This window comes from Hemitrygon akajei, chromosome 11 (assembly GCF_048418815.1).
Source record: "Hemitrygon akajei chromosome 11, sHemAka1.3, whole genome shotgun sequence".
Classification (NCBI taxonomy): Eukaryota; Metazoa; Chordata; class Chondrichthyes; order Myliobatiformes; family Dasyatidae; genus Hemitrygon; species Hemitrygon akajei.
In genome coordinates, this window is record NC_133134.1 from 41,715,563 (window position 1) to 41,730,290 (window position 14,728).

The following is a 14,728-nucleotide window of genomic DNA, read 5'->3' on the forward strand; positions in this document are numbered from 1 at the left end:
CCCCTGCACATTGAACAGCAGTATTCTGTAAAGCTGTCATCCAACTAGTTTTTGTTTCCTGTGATGTAGAAGACATCACATTCAATACATTAGACTGGAAAAAGTCCAAGTGAATCATTGTTTCCTCTGAAAGAACTGCTTGGGTCCTTGGATGGTGAAATAGGATGTAATAAAAGAGCAAGTGTTTCAACTTTTATGGTTGCATGGAAAAGTGACATGAGAGGGTGAGTTAATTGGTGTAAATATAAATAAACGTAAGCAAGTTGTGAAGAGAATGGCCACATCAGGATGGGAAGTTCAGTAAAGGTGGTGGAAATTGTGAAAGTTGATCCATTCAGACAAATTGATGTATCACTCTAAAATTCAGGCACCAAGAATTTCTTCATTCCCTCTGATCCCAATAAATGAAAGAGTTAAATGAATAAAGAAATATTGACTTGAAAAATACAGGATTGGATAAAATTCTCTGGATTATATCAAGGAGATAGTTGCAGACATTGCTGTGACTCAGTCAGATGATTATTGGTCCAGATGTCACTCCAAATCCTGAGCACAAGAATCTAAGCTGATAATTTAGTCAACATTCAGGAAGGAGGAGCGGCCATTTTTACAAAGGACATTAAATGAATGCCTCTCCTGCACTTTCAAGTAATCTGAAATTTCCCAGAGCACTATCTCAGAGGTGCAGGGGAATTCTCTTCATTGTCTTTTTTAATGTGTTCTCACATAGTACTAAAACAAATTAACTTCTCGGTCTCTGCCTTCTGCAGAGCTCGCTGTGCACAAATTGGCTGCTGCCTGTCCCACATAACAACCGTGACAACGAATTAAGTTTCTTGGCTCTAGAAAAGTTTGAAAATGAACATAAATCATCATTAAAAGGCTAAGGAAGGTGGGAAACTAGCTTGATTAAGGATGAGATGGAGAACTGGTAAAGTTGATTTGGAGTTAGAAAGAATAAAAAAGGACTAAAATTTTGGGGGCCAAAGCTCAGGGTTTCTCCTGCAGATGGAACAAAGGTATTCTGCAAAGCAGCCACCCATTCAAACTGAGACCCTTCATCAGGGCTCATGATGAATAGTCCTGATGAAGGATATCAGCCTGAAACATTGACTGTGTGTTCCCCTTCATGGATATTGTCTGACCTGCTGAGTTCCTTCAGCATTTTGGGTGTGTTGCATAAATCATCAGCCTGTTATTTTATAAGCCATGATTTTGACTGCTATTAACTAAATGATCTGAATTGCCTTGAGTTCCTCTTTGGTTTTGATGCAGTTTTCTCAACACATCTTTCTGAATAATCTCACTGGATCAGTCTTAGTCAAACCTCCCTTGGCAGTTCTATTGAAACATGTCTTGAAGCGAATGAAAGTGTCTCCTTCAGCCCTCCTCCTTCTAAATGTATCCATGGAGGTGGGAACAATAGGATACTGTACATAAAAAAAGAGCAATTGAAAATTTCATTGGTGATATCAAAATATTATAATATTTATAAGTTGAGCAGAAATATTGCCCTCAAGACATTTAATACTATGATCAGTTATATTTTAATAGGCTTTTTACATTATACCTTTAACAATTTTAGATATTTCCATTTTCAACATTTTTGATTCTTTTTCTGTTATTATATTTTTCTGCTGAATTTACTAACAACAATTTATTAACAATTTCAGAATCTACTATCATTACTAGTACCAGCCCAAACCGTTGACTCTTTTACATAGATTTGCCTGGCCTGCTGAGTTCCTCCAACTTTTTGTGCTTGTTGCTTGGCTTTCCAGCATCTGCAGATTTTCTCTTGTTCATATTTTATTAGTTTATTTTTCTTCACTTATTTCTGTCAACTTCTCCACTATGTATTCAAACTATAGTTTAAGTGGGAGCAGAATGCCCTCTCAGCAGAGCTGTTCCTGGAAACAAAAGAGAATTCCAAGAATTAAGCTTACGTGTGTGGATGAGTCAATTAAAATAAGAGTGGCTCCTTTCACTTTCTCTAGAATACAGTGTTTTGTCTGCTTGCTGCCCATTTCTGCTCGTGTTCAATGCGGATGTCACAGAAATACAAATGTCACTGCAGCAAGTCCGGAGGCAAGCTAATCTCTGACCCATGTCAGAACAGATAAGAAACAGAGGCACTGTGAAGGATGCATTGGGGTTTCTGTGTTAAGAGTCTTGAAGTTAAAGCCGATACAAGAAATTTCAGGATCTACTATGATAAATACTGGGAAATAAATACTGCTCTTTCATAGATACTGTCAGTGAATAATAAATTATCTCAGGGTCTTCACCAATTATAAATTAAGTTGTGGGGAAATTAAAAATTTCCATTATTGTAATAAGAAAGAGTCAGTCAGTTCACTGGAGTGATAAACCTGGATATGGTTGTTTTGTACTGAAAGGAAAAAAGATTTGCCAAAGATCTGTTCACATAGACTTTGTTCAAGATCAGGTTCAAGTTTATAGTGTTACGTATCCCATAACTGGATCACTTACCAGCAAAGATAGAGAGGTCCGTTGAAGTCTGATGGCACTATTTTTTAGAAGTTTTTATAAAGGGGCACAAAAATAAGGTTAATACAAACATTCAGATAACATACGTCATCAATACTCAATCTAAAGCGCAGGTATAGTAATAATCAATAAGAAATAAGCTCTATCGTTGTCTAGGGGTAATATGTATTGTCCAATGTAAAAAGTCTCTCGAGGTCACCGCAGTTCCACCAGCTGCTGTCTTTTGGGTGTCGCGGTGGTGCACTTTGTTGGAGAGAGAGAGAGATAGGTATAGAATGAAACAGTTACCCTGCGGGTTTTTCCAACCTTTATGAGTTCGATCCGTCGGAGTCTCGTTGGGGAATGGCCGCTCACTTGTGGCCTCTCCTGTAGCTAAAGCCGTTCTTCCGTGGTGAGGTCGCCAATCCCAGGCAAGGAAAAGACGCACACGAATCCCCCCACCGGCTGTCACTATTAAACGCTGTCACAGGATTTCTAGCGTGTCTTCTGGTGCGTCTGGGGGGGCCGTCTTTACAACCCCTCTTTTATCTGAACTCACGGGGTCTCAGATGTCAATCAGGTTGGGATGATGCAATCTCTCTCCATCTCTCCACCCACGTTGCCCTGAGGGTATACACGTAGTACAGTTCCCAATTCACAAAGGTGTCTCCACGTGACAATGACCACAGTCGCCAGCTTTTGCCTTGCCGTGAATCGAGGGACACCGCACGTATCTTTCTCTTCTCTTGGGTCATTGACTAGGGCTTCACTAGGGCTCTTGCGATTCTCACAAAGGAGGGGGCTGGGATCATAACAATAGTCACTCAGCCATACACATGTATACAGCTAAACAAAATAGTGTTCCTCTGGAGACAAGGAGCAAATTACAATACACATAATCACACACAGCACATATAGTTACGATCCAGCACATAGAGTCACAAAATAAAATTATCACAAGCCCCTGAGTGGCATGACCTGAAGATTGACAGGTGGACATAAAGTGCAGGGTGCATGTTTATGTAAGACAGTGCCATGTTACTGGTGCTAATATAATAAAACAGGCAGAACAGGTTCTGGAGAAAGATGTCACTAAGCCTACATGCAAGGTCAGGAATCAAAAGGTTGAGCATTGTGGCACTAATGTTCTGAGCTGCATATATCTCAATGCAATGAGTATTGTAAGAAAGGTGGATGAGCTTAGGGCATGGATCAGCATGTGGAAATATGATATTGTTGCCATTAGTGAGGCTTGGTTGCAGGAGGGGCAGAACTGGCAGCTCAATGTTCTGGGGTCCCGTTGTTTTAGACGTGATAGAATGGGATCAATCAAAGGAAGAGAGGAGGCGTTACTAGTCAGAGAGAATGTCATGGCAGTGCTCAGAAAGGACAGACTGGAGAGCTTGTCTAGTGAGACGTTATGGGTATAACTGAGGAAAAACAATGGTATTACCACACTAATGGGATTATATTTTAACTATCCACCCAATTGCCCTCGGGGTTTAAAGGAGCAAATTTCTAGAGAGATCGCAGACTGTTGCAAGCAACATAAGGTTGTGATAGTAGGTGGTTTTAACTTTCCACATATTGACTAGGACTCCTGTACTGTAAAGGGGCTGGATGGGACAGAGTTTGTCAAATGTGTTCAAGAAAGTTTCCTTTATCAGTATGTAGAAGTCCCAACTCGAGAGAGTGTGATTCTAGATCTCCTATTAGGGAATGAGACAGGGCAGGTGACAAAACTTTGCATCTAGTGCTCATAATGCCATTAGTTTCAGAGCATTTATGGAAATGGATAGGTCTGGTCCTCAGGTTGAGATTCTACATTTTAGAAAGGCCAGTTTTGATAGTATCAGAAAGAACTTGGCAAGTGTGGATTGGGACAGGTTGTTTTCTGGCAAAGGTGTACTTGGTAAGTGGGAGGCCTTCAAACGTGAAATTTTGAGAGTGCAGAGTTGGTATGTTCCTGTCAGAATAAAGACAAGGACAACAGAGTAATAGACCCTTGGTTTTCAAGAGATACTGAGGTCATGGTTAAGAAAAAGAAGGAAGTGCATAGTAGGTACAAATGAGATACTTGAGGATAAGAAATGCAAGAGAACACTTAAGGAGGATATCAGGACTAAAATAAGACATGAGGTTATTCTAGCAGACAAGGTGAAGGAGAATCCTAAGGACTTCTCCAGATATATTCAGGACAAAAGGATAGCAAGCAACAAATTAGTCCTCTGGAAGATCAAAGTGATAATCTATGTGTGGAGCCAAAAGAGATGGGGGAGATCTTAAATGGATTTTTTGCACCTGTATTTACTCAGGAGATGGACACAGGGTGCATAGAAATTCAGCAGCAAGGTCATGGACCCCATACAGATTACAGAGGAGGAGGTGTTTGCTGTCCTGAGGCAAATTGGGGTGGATAACCCTTAGGGCCCGACAAGGTGTTTCCTCGGATCCTGTAGGAGGCAAGTGCAGAAATTGCAAAGGCCCTATCAAGGACATTTAAAAAATCCTTAGCCATGAGTAAAGCACCGGAAGATTGGAGGATAGCTAATGTTGCTCTGTTGTTTAAGAAAGGCTCCAAGAATAAGCCAGGAAATTATAGGCTGATGAACCCGATGTCAATAGTGAGAAAGTTATTGGAAGGTATTCTAAGGGACCAGATTTATAAGTATTTGGATAGACAGGGACTGAATAGTGATGGGCAAAATGGTTTTGTGCAATGTAAGTCATGTCTATCAATCTTATAGAGCTTTTCTAGGAAGTTATCAGGAAAGTTGATGAAGGCAAGGTAATGGATGTTGTCTACTTGGACAAGGCATTTGATAAAGTCCCAAATGAGAGCTTAGTTAAGACTGTTCAAACACTTGGCATTCAAGTTGAGACAGTAAATTGGATGAGATATTGGCTTCATGAAAGAAGTCAGAGAGTGATTGGAGATGGTCGCCTATCCGACTGGAAGCCTGTGACTAGTGGTATGCCACAAGGATCCATGCTGGGTCCATTGTTGTTTGTCATCTACTGTATATCAGTTATCTGGATGATAATGTAGTAAACTGGATTGGCAAATTTGCAGATGACACCAAGTTTAGGGCTGTGGTGGACAGTGAGGAAGACTATCAAAGCTTGCAGCGGTATCTGGAGCAGCTGGGAAATGGGCAGATGGAATTTAATGCAGACAAGTGTGAGGTGTTGTCCTTTGGGAGGACCAACCAGAGTAGGTCTTACACCAGGAGTGGTAGAGAACAAATGAGTGCAGTAGAACAGAGGGATCTGGGAAATACAGACCATAATATTTGAAAGTGGTGTCATAGGTAGATAGGATCTTAAAGAAAGCTTTTGGCACATTGGCCTTCATGAATCAATGTACTGAATACAGGAGTTGAAATTGTGTAAGACATTGTTGAGGAATAATGTGGATTATTGTGCACAGTTTTTGTCACCTACCTTCAGGAAAGATATAAATAAGATTGAAAGAGTGCAGAAAAAAATTACTAGGATGTTGCTGGGACTTGAGGACCTGAGTTATAGGGAAAGGTTGAATAGGTTAGGACTTTATTCCTAGAGCGTTGAATATTGTGGGGAGATGTCATAGAAGTATACAAAATTATGAGGGGGAAGAGATAGCATAAATGCAAGCAGGTTTTTTTCACCAGGTTTGGGTGAGACCACAACTAGAGGTCATGGGTTAAGGACAAAAGGTGAAATGTTTAAGGGGAACATGAAGGGAAATGTCTTCAAACAGAAGGTGGTGAGAATGTGGACAGAGTTGCCAACACAAATAGTGGATGCGGGGTCGACTTCAACATTTACAAGAGATTTAGATAAGTACATAGATGAGAGGGATATGGTGGGCTATGTTCCAAATACAGTTTGATGGGACTAGACATATTAATGGTTCGGCACATACTTGACGGGCCAAATGGCCTGTTTCTATACTGTATTGTTCTATGACTCGTGTTCCTTCTTTCTCTTCTTGGACCTCAATTAAGCGGTATAGTGTCCCAAATAAACAAAGTGATTCCCAGATATTTTCTCGATTAGCTTTTGGTCTTTTAAGAGTTGCCCCAAGTAAGTTATCCTGATTAACCAAAGAAGCAATTAACCAGAATCCACTGTATATATTTCCGAGTTTAGTAGTTTTGAGAGAGCTGTTTAGGAGGTATATAAAATGATAATGGGACTTACTAGGTTAAATACAAAGAAAGCAATTTATTTAGTGGAGGAATCCAGAATAGGAACATAAAACCATTAGAACTAGGCTGCTCAGAAGAAATATGGACTTTACTTTTCCAAACAACTATGGGGACCACATTATTCAAAATTTTCAACACTAGTTTGAACAGATTTTCATTTAGAAAAGACTCTGAGAAGTTAAGAACAAAGTATTGAGAGAAAGTGAACAAAGGGTGGTAAATAGATTTGTGAACCCATATTTGTTAAATAATGCATGGACTAGTTTGGTTACATAGACAGTTGAACTGTTGTTCCCATCTGGATTGTACTTTTATCAATGTTTTATTCTAGGTTACTGCCCTGATAGTTCCCTTATTGTTAAAATATTTGTGTTTTCTTTCTCTCATCAGCATTCATTGTGAACTTTGAATTGGCATCTATAAGCAACAGATTTACAGTAAGGTTACTTAAGCATCACCAACCATCTTTTAAGGACCTGTGAGATAAAATAGATTGCGTTTTGTTCAGTTTGAACTGTAAGAGGCTTATAATAGTTGAGTAAAGGATAATTTTCAATTAGATAAAGTAAAACTTGCATGATCTTCATGGATTATAGGGTGCTTTAACATCACTGAAGTACTTATTTGAGGGAAAAGTACAATAGTCTATGACAATAGTACAATACAGCAATATCTCACAAACTGGATTAAGATAAGACAATTTGATTTCATGCGGATGTTTCCGGGATTAAACACTAAGTGGAATACAAAATTTCCATTTTAAGTAGTAATGCAGAAATTAGAGTTGAAAACCTGAGATGTGTTAATGTTTTAGTTGGATCAAGGGAGTCCACATATTTGTATGAGAGAAAGGATTTATGAGACATACTAAAACCCAGACACATTTATTACTCATTAAATTTCCATAGTCATCACATATAAAAAACTGACATCTCTCACCCCTTCAAAAAAACACCTCAATCTTTCATTTTCCACTGCCTGTCAGCTTCAAGGTCATTCTATGTTGCTGCTCTTTCATTATTGTCCTCGATACTTATTATTCAGGTTAATATTTCATATTTTCTCACAATATTGTAGGCCATTCCGACGACTGAGACTTAGGCTAGCTCTCAGTGCAAGCCGATCAACCCCCATTCTCCCATATTTCCAAGTAAACAATTCTCTATCCTGTGTGTCTATGAATACTCCTCACCCCCCACCCATCCACACGAGGAGTAATTTACAGTAACCAATAAACGCATCAAGCATCACCTATTTGGGATGCTTGGGAGGGACTGGTGGCTCCCATTATCCAAAATTACCTCACAGTGCACTTTCTTGGGCCAGATGCAGAAAGCCTTTCTCAATTGCCTTCAATATTTGACCCATCGTTCTCGTCTATGATCCAATCCACAGACTAAACATTTTTAGGTTCTTAACCTTCAATTTCTTTTCTTTGTTAAGGGCCATCCTCCATTCTAGTACACTTACCCAACACAGAGGAATGTTTAGCTCAGCCAATGTGAGATTTTACTCAACACTACCTTAAAAAAAAAGTCCAAAGCTCTGTTTAGCCATTTATACTAATTCAGTGTAGAGTCCAGCACTTTTTGCCTGTGTTAGCTCTTCAGCTGGTGCTGCCTACTGTCACTCCAAAATCAGAATCAGGCTTATAATCACTTCGTAATTCCTGAAGCAACTGTTTGAAAAGAAAAGTGATTAGAGGAGATGGAATTGCCAGTATCCCAAAGGATTGGCCCTTTTAGATTATTGAAAGGACAGTATCTGGTGGTGGAATCCTGCTGCTGGTGGAGGATTGTACAGAAGTTGATCTACATAGGGAATCTGGTAGAGTGGAAGGAGAACAAGGATCTGAGAAACTTTTTCCTTCTGTTCTGGCTGGAGGGAAAGTGGCTGAGAGAAGGAATTTGGGTAATAAAGGAGATGGCTGTGATTTCCACTCTCACAGCCACCAATTACGAACTTGCTGCAGACTGCCAGTGTTAGCTGACAGCCATTAGCATTCTCGCCAATGCAATTCAGCCCACCCCCAGCATCTTGTGGGTCCTCCTTTACTGCTGCCCCAACAACCCCTGCCCCTAATGCTCCCACTCTCGCAGACTCCTGTGTTCGGGCCACCACAAACTCCCAGGGCCATACAAGAAACCGAATATTCCACCACCAAGCAGATACTCTGGTGATCCCGGTGGCTGCAGAAATATTGTTACCCAACACGATCTGATATTCCAAGCCCAGCCTGGTTGTCTTGATCATGATGCACGAAAACTGACGTACACGGTCAATCTCTTCACTCAGCCTGTTCAATGCTTTATGGGAGCAAGGATACCCCACAGTCCAGTCATTCTGACATTTCATTGCAGAGTTAAGGAGGGTTTTTAACCTTCCAGTATGGGTTCAGGAGGCTGTCCACTGACTCCTGGACTTGCACCAAGGCAGAGGGACGGTGAGGACCTACGCAGTCAAATTCCGCACACTTGCAGTAGAGTCGGGATGGAATGAGAGATCGCTCATCACTGCCTTTTAGTGTGGACTGAATTCAGGGGTCTAGCATGAGATCGCTGTCTGTGAAGAGCAGGATAGTATGGATGATCTGAGTTGACCACTGGGTAACTAAGTGGTGCAGGGTAAGAATGCCTGAAGCTTCCTACACACTATCTGACTACTATCTTTCCTCGCCCCTTCCCTCATCACCCTGCACCCTGTCTCAGGAAGAATGAGAGTGGCGCAAGAGAACAGGTCCCTGCCTCTGTTGCGGTGATCTAGGACATTTCTGGTGGCATGTGCCAAGCATCCAGTTATAGAGGATACCCTTCAGCAGGGAGGGAAATCCTGATGTGTCAGTTCTCTCTGCAATCAGCTTCCCTAGTTGTGTTATGCTCGCAGCTTCCTTGTCGTGGGGGTCTCGAACCCATGAACTTAAAGCATTTATCAACTTCAGTGCAGCTGGGAATCTCATGGACATCTCTCTAGCTCAAAGTTGGGGAGTTCTGATTCAGGACGTAAGAGAAAAGATCAACATCAAGGCCCTGGATAGTTGATCTCCAGGCACTGGTCAGATCCATTTTAGCACAGAACCCCTCAAAGTTGTGCTTGAAAGCAACCATATTGAAGAACTCTCCTTCTATCTGGTTGATTCGACTTAACTGTCAGGGGTGTTTGGTCTCTTCTCCCCTGTAATCTCAATATAACCCACGACTGACTGGTCTCTTAAAGCACTCCAAGAATGGGGACCAGCATGCCTGTCTACCTGTCTGGGTCTAGCTCAAGCTCTATTCCATGAATCTCCCCCCCACCCCTCCCCCCGTGTCAGCTAAGGATGTGGACCTGTCTGGGATTCCGACTGAATATGCGGATCTCCTTGAGGTTTTCAGTAAAAGAAAGGCCACCTCCCTGCTCCCACACCGGCCATACAACTATGCCACAGACATCCTGCCTGGCACTAGCCCTCCCTGGGGCTGGCTCTTTTCCCTCTCTCATCCTGAAACAGTGGCCATGGAAGAATACATCAAAGAGGCATTGGCCATGAGGTTTATCCATCCATCAACCTTGCCGGCAGGAGCGGGCTTCTTTTTGTGAGCAAAGTAGATGGGAAGCTCTGTCCTTGCACCGATTATCGGCCCCTGAACAACATTACTGTGAAGAAACACTACCCTCTTCCCTTGCTGGGGTCTGTATTTGAACATCTTCAGGGAGCAGCCATTTTTTCCAAAATTGATCTGCACAATGCTTATAATCTGGTTTGTATGAGATAAGGGGATGAGTGGAAGACAGCTTTCAACACCTCCAAAGTACCTTGTGCTGTGCTTTGGTCTGGTCAATGCCCCTACTGTTTTCCAGTCCTTAGTTAACAACATGCATGTTGAACCAGTTTGTTTTTGTGTATTTAGACCACATCCTTATCAATTCCCACTCTCATCATGAACACGTCCAGCATGTCCAGAGGGTTCTCAGATAGCTCCATGAAAATAACATGTACCTCAAGCCCAAGAAATGTGAGCTCTGTAAAGACCAGGTGTCATTTTTTGGGCTATATACTGTACTTACCCCATCCAGTGTTCAAATGGACCCTTGTAATGTTCAGACAGTTGAAGAATGGCCCAAACCATCGACAGTCAAACAGGTATGGCGCTTCATGTGGTTTGCAAACTTTTGTCGCCAATTTTGGCTTTATCGCGGCTCTAGTTATTGCACTCAGCAGGAAGACCTCTGCAGGATTCCATTGGACGATGCCAACCAAGCATTTTTGGAGTTAAGGTGACATTTCACTACTGCTCCGGTGCTGCAACACCCAAGCCCATCACGACCATTCATAGTCGAGGTGGATGCACCTGGTGTTGGTATTGGAGCTGTCCTCTCTCAGCATTCATCTGTGGATAGCCAACTGCATCCTTGTGCCTCTCTTTCCTGCTGCTTGACTCTAGCTGAGAGTAATTATGAAGTTGGGAACCAGGAACTTCAGGGCCCTGGAGGAATAGTGACTCAGGCTGGAGGGGACAGAGCATCTTTTCCTGGTTTGGACAGATCACAAGAACCTTTCCTACATTCAGGAGGCAATGAGACTGAATTCTCATCAAGCTCATTGGGCTCTCTTCTTCACCCAGTTTAATTTCATCCTCACCTATCGTTCCAGCAGCAAGAATGCCAAGGCCGACACTCTTTCCTAGCAGTTTGATGGATCTGAGGACAATGCCAATCCAAAGCCCATCCTTCTTCACTCATGCATTGATGCTCCGGTGATCTGGGAATAGAGATGGAGGTGAGGGCTGCTCAACAGTCGGACCCAGGCCCTGATGGGGGACCTCCGAACCGACTGTTTGTCCCTGCTGCAATGCGCTTCAAAGTGTTGGAATGGGGTCACTCTTCCCATCTGGCTGGACTTCTGGGATGTTAATGGATCCAGAAGTTAATAGAGACAATTTTGGTGGCCATCTATGTCCCAGGATGTCAATGACTTTTTATCTGGCTGTCCCACCTATGCACAGATCAAGACACCAGCATCCTAAGGGTCTGCTATGTATGCTGCCTGTCCCCATTGCCCCTTTCAGTGGATTTTGGTTGTTATAGATTAATTTTCCAAGGCTGCCCTCTTCATTGCCCTCCTTAAGCCCATACCATGCTCATGGTTCAACATGTGTTCAGGCTCCCTCAAACCATACTGTCTGATCGTGGACCACAGTTCTGTTCCCGTTTCTGGAAGTCTTTCTGCTCTCTTACAGGAGCCTCAGCCAGTATCTCTTCTGGTTTCCACCCCTAGTTGGAGACAACCCAGCACTACCTTACCTCTTCCAACCCCACATTGGTTTGGGTAGAGATTGCTCACAGTAACCTCCAGTAGTCCTCCATGGATCTGTCCCCCCTTGAATGCCAGGAAGGATTCTAGCCGCCGCTCTTCCCTGACCGGGAGATTGACGTAGGAGTTCCTACGGCTGAACAGCTGATCTGGTGCTACAAGCACACCCGGAGACCAGCCAGGGCTTCTCTGCTGTGTGCCCAGAAACAACATGCCCGGCAGGCTGATCGGCTCCGTCGACAGGTGAGCCCTTCCAAACCAGAAGAGGAGGTCTGGTTGGCATCAAGGGATCTTCCCCTGAAAGTCGAGAGCCGTAAATTGGCTCCATGCTGCATGGGGCCATTTGTAGTGGAAACATCGGTCAACAAGGTCTTGTATAGATTGCATCTACTAGCATCGATGAAGATTGTCCCAGTATGTTTCCCAGCTTAAGCTGGTTATTACCTCGCCCCTGGTCCCAGTCACCCCATCTTCCCCTCTTCCCTGCTTGGTAAATGGTTCCATAGTCTATACTGTGCGGCACCTCCTGCCATCTTGCTGGGTATGTGATAAGGTCCAGTCCCTTGTGGATTGGGAAGGGTATAGTCCTTAAGAACATTCTTGGATCAGGTAAAGGACATCCTGGACAAGTTGCTCCTCCAGGATTTCCAGTGGGAACAGGTCTGTGTCACGTCAGGGACTGTGCCTAGGGAGGGGGACTTGTCACCACCATGGACAGCTGAGGATCTACTTGCCCCAGCAAGCAGCAGTTTCCGCAATTGCACTTGTGAATATGCACGTGTTAGCTAATTACTATTTCATTATGGCGGTATTTAACTCTCTTCTTTTCGTTGTAGCGCTTGTGGAGGCTTGAGCAAAGTACAGCAACATTTTGCTGCCTGCTTACATTCAGCCTCACCTGAGAAATGGGACTGTCGAGTCTACTGATGCAGAAGACTAGCAGTATTCGTTTTATATTTAGATATTTCTTTCAGCCATGATGTTGACATCTAGTTTTCCATTTGTTAAAGGCCCCGTTTGGCCTAGTATTTATTTTCTTTTCCCTTAAAATCCTGTTTGTATTAAAGTCTGTGAACTATCGACCCACTTCAGTGTCTCTCTCTCCACACTTGGGCCACATCCAAACATACTGACAGTGGGTTTCTAATGGAAATTAGCACAGTTTATAGACTCAATGATTATTAACGTGAGTTGCATGTCATCATGGTGCAAATCTACCAGCAGCAGGCACTCAAGGCATTAGAACTGTTACCAAAGTTCACTCTAAAAAAATTATCTAATTCACTAAAGGATAAGTGAATGAAATCAGTTTCCTCTTCTGGGCCAACACTCCCATCATTGAGTCCTTACTTCCTATGTTGAGCAGACCTTATAATTCTCAGGCTCAACACCGGACCCCCAAAACAGGTACTCCGCTGTGGGAAGAGTTTATAAGATGAGCAGAGGAGAAAACATCGTCCCCACTGACCCCTGGCACACAAAGTGGAGAAGCATTCAGAATGGTAATGTGAATCTCAAGTCCAATTTATACTGACTCAGGTGTAAATGGCTTTATCAGGTGTCTGCCTGAGCCCAGAAAAAGTTCAGTAGCTCGAACGTGGAGTAGGAACAAAAGCAATATTTCTCCATTGGTGTGATTTTCTTCATAAATGTTCTCTATTGCACTCTACTTCAGGTTAAGATCAAAATTAGACTCCATAAACCTGAAAGATAAAAGCTCTTTGCGCAATCCTGTTTCCAGACATGTATCAAGCAGATTACAGCGTCTGTAGCCCAAAACATTAATTAAAATGCAAATTTCCATTTCCCAAAAAATCTTTGTCTTTAGTCTTCAAAGTTCAAAGGAAATTTATTAATATTGTAGGTATATGTCACCATATACTCCCCTGAATATTAGTAATCTGCTCCTTTTTTTTGGTTTCACTTTCAGTGGCAGAATGGCAATTTTGAAGCTTATGTTTATGATGGGTTTCTATGCTTGTCCGATCATTTAATTATATTTTGTTGGGCTGCCTCAACTCAGCACTAAATATACTGAATCTTCACCTTTTCTGTGCCTAACCTGGCCTTCAAGTCAATGGCCGTTATCAGGTTGATAATGCAGTGTTTTTCTGGTCTTCGCCCAGGGACCAGGACTGGTCGCCATTGTGACGTGCCCTGGAAGCGGTTACTGCTTGACCCGGTAGCGCTGATGCCAGCAGGTGGAGGGCGCTAAATACGAAGCGACGGCAACTCCAAAGGGTGGGCGGACCGAGGCGGAAAGTTGAACTGAGGTGAGGGGCGGGGAGGAGTGAGGGTCCGTGTCGGAGGTGATTGAGAGTCGCGGAGCTTGAGTGATTGCATCTCCCTGAACAGCTACGCGTTCCCGGGGACGGAAACCCGGATCCGCTTGGCTTGGTGTCCAACCCCTCCGGGAGTTACCCAGTGTATCGGGGAGGGGCACGACAACAGAAAGGCGAGGTCCGCGCTCCGAACCTGGGCCGCCGCCATTTTCGGCGTACTGGGAGGTGCTTCCTTATTATTACTTTCTTCCGATCTAAGGTAACCGCTTATTTGCTTTACGGTCAAAGTTGCTAAACTCTTTCTTGCACCGACAACTTCTCTGATTTTTTTTATTTCACTTGTACAAAAGTATGTACTTCCACTGTTATGTCAGCATTGTGTTCTCCCGGGTAGCTGTTGTAACCGAGGGCTCGGTTAGTTCTTGTCAGGCCATACGGCCACAGTTATATTTCTGCCCGAAATATAACGAAAG

General features: G+C 43.1%; 1 protein-coding gene across 6 annotated transcripts in view; it reads left to right on the top strand.

The window, feature by feature from the left end:
• Positions 1–14,728, top strand: part of LOC140735527 (uncharacterized) — a 119,935-nt gene that overhangs the window by 20,815 nt on the left and 84,392 nt on the right. For 3 of the 6 annotated variants that reach the window (XM_073060706.1, XM_073060711.1, XM_073060710.1), the window contains exon 1: positions 14,263–14,514. The exons of 2 other annotated variants lie outside the window; for them this stretch is intronic. The gene's annotated coding sequence lies outside the window, so the exon portion shown is untranslated. One more of the 6 variants, XM_073060708.1, reaches the window with a different exon arrangement.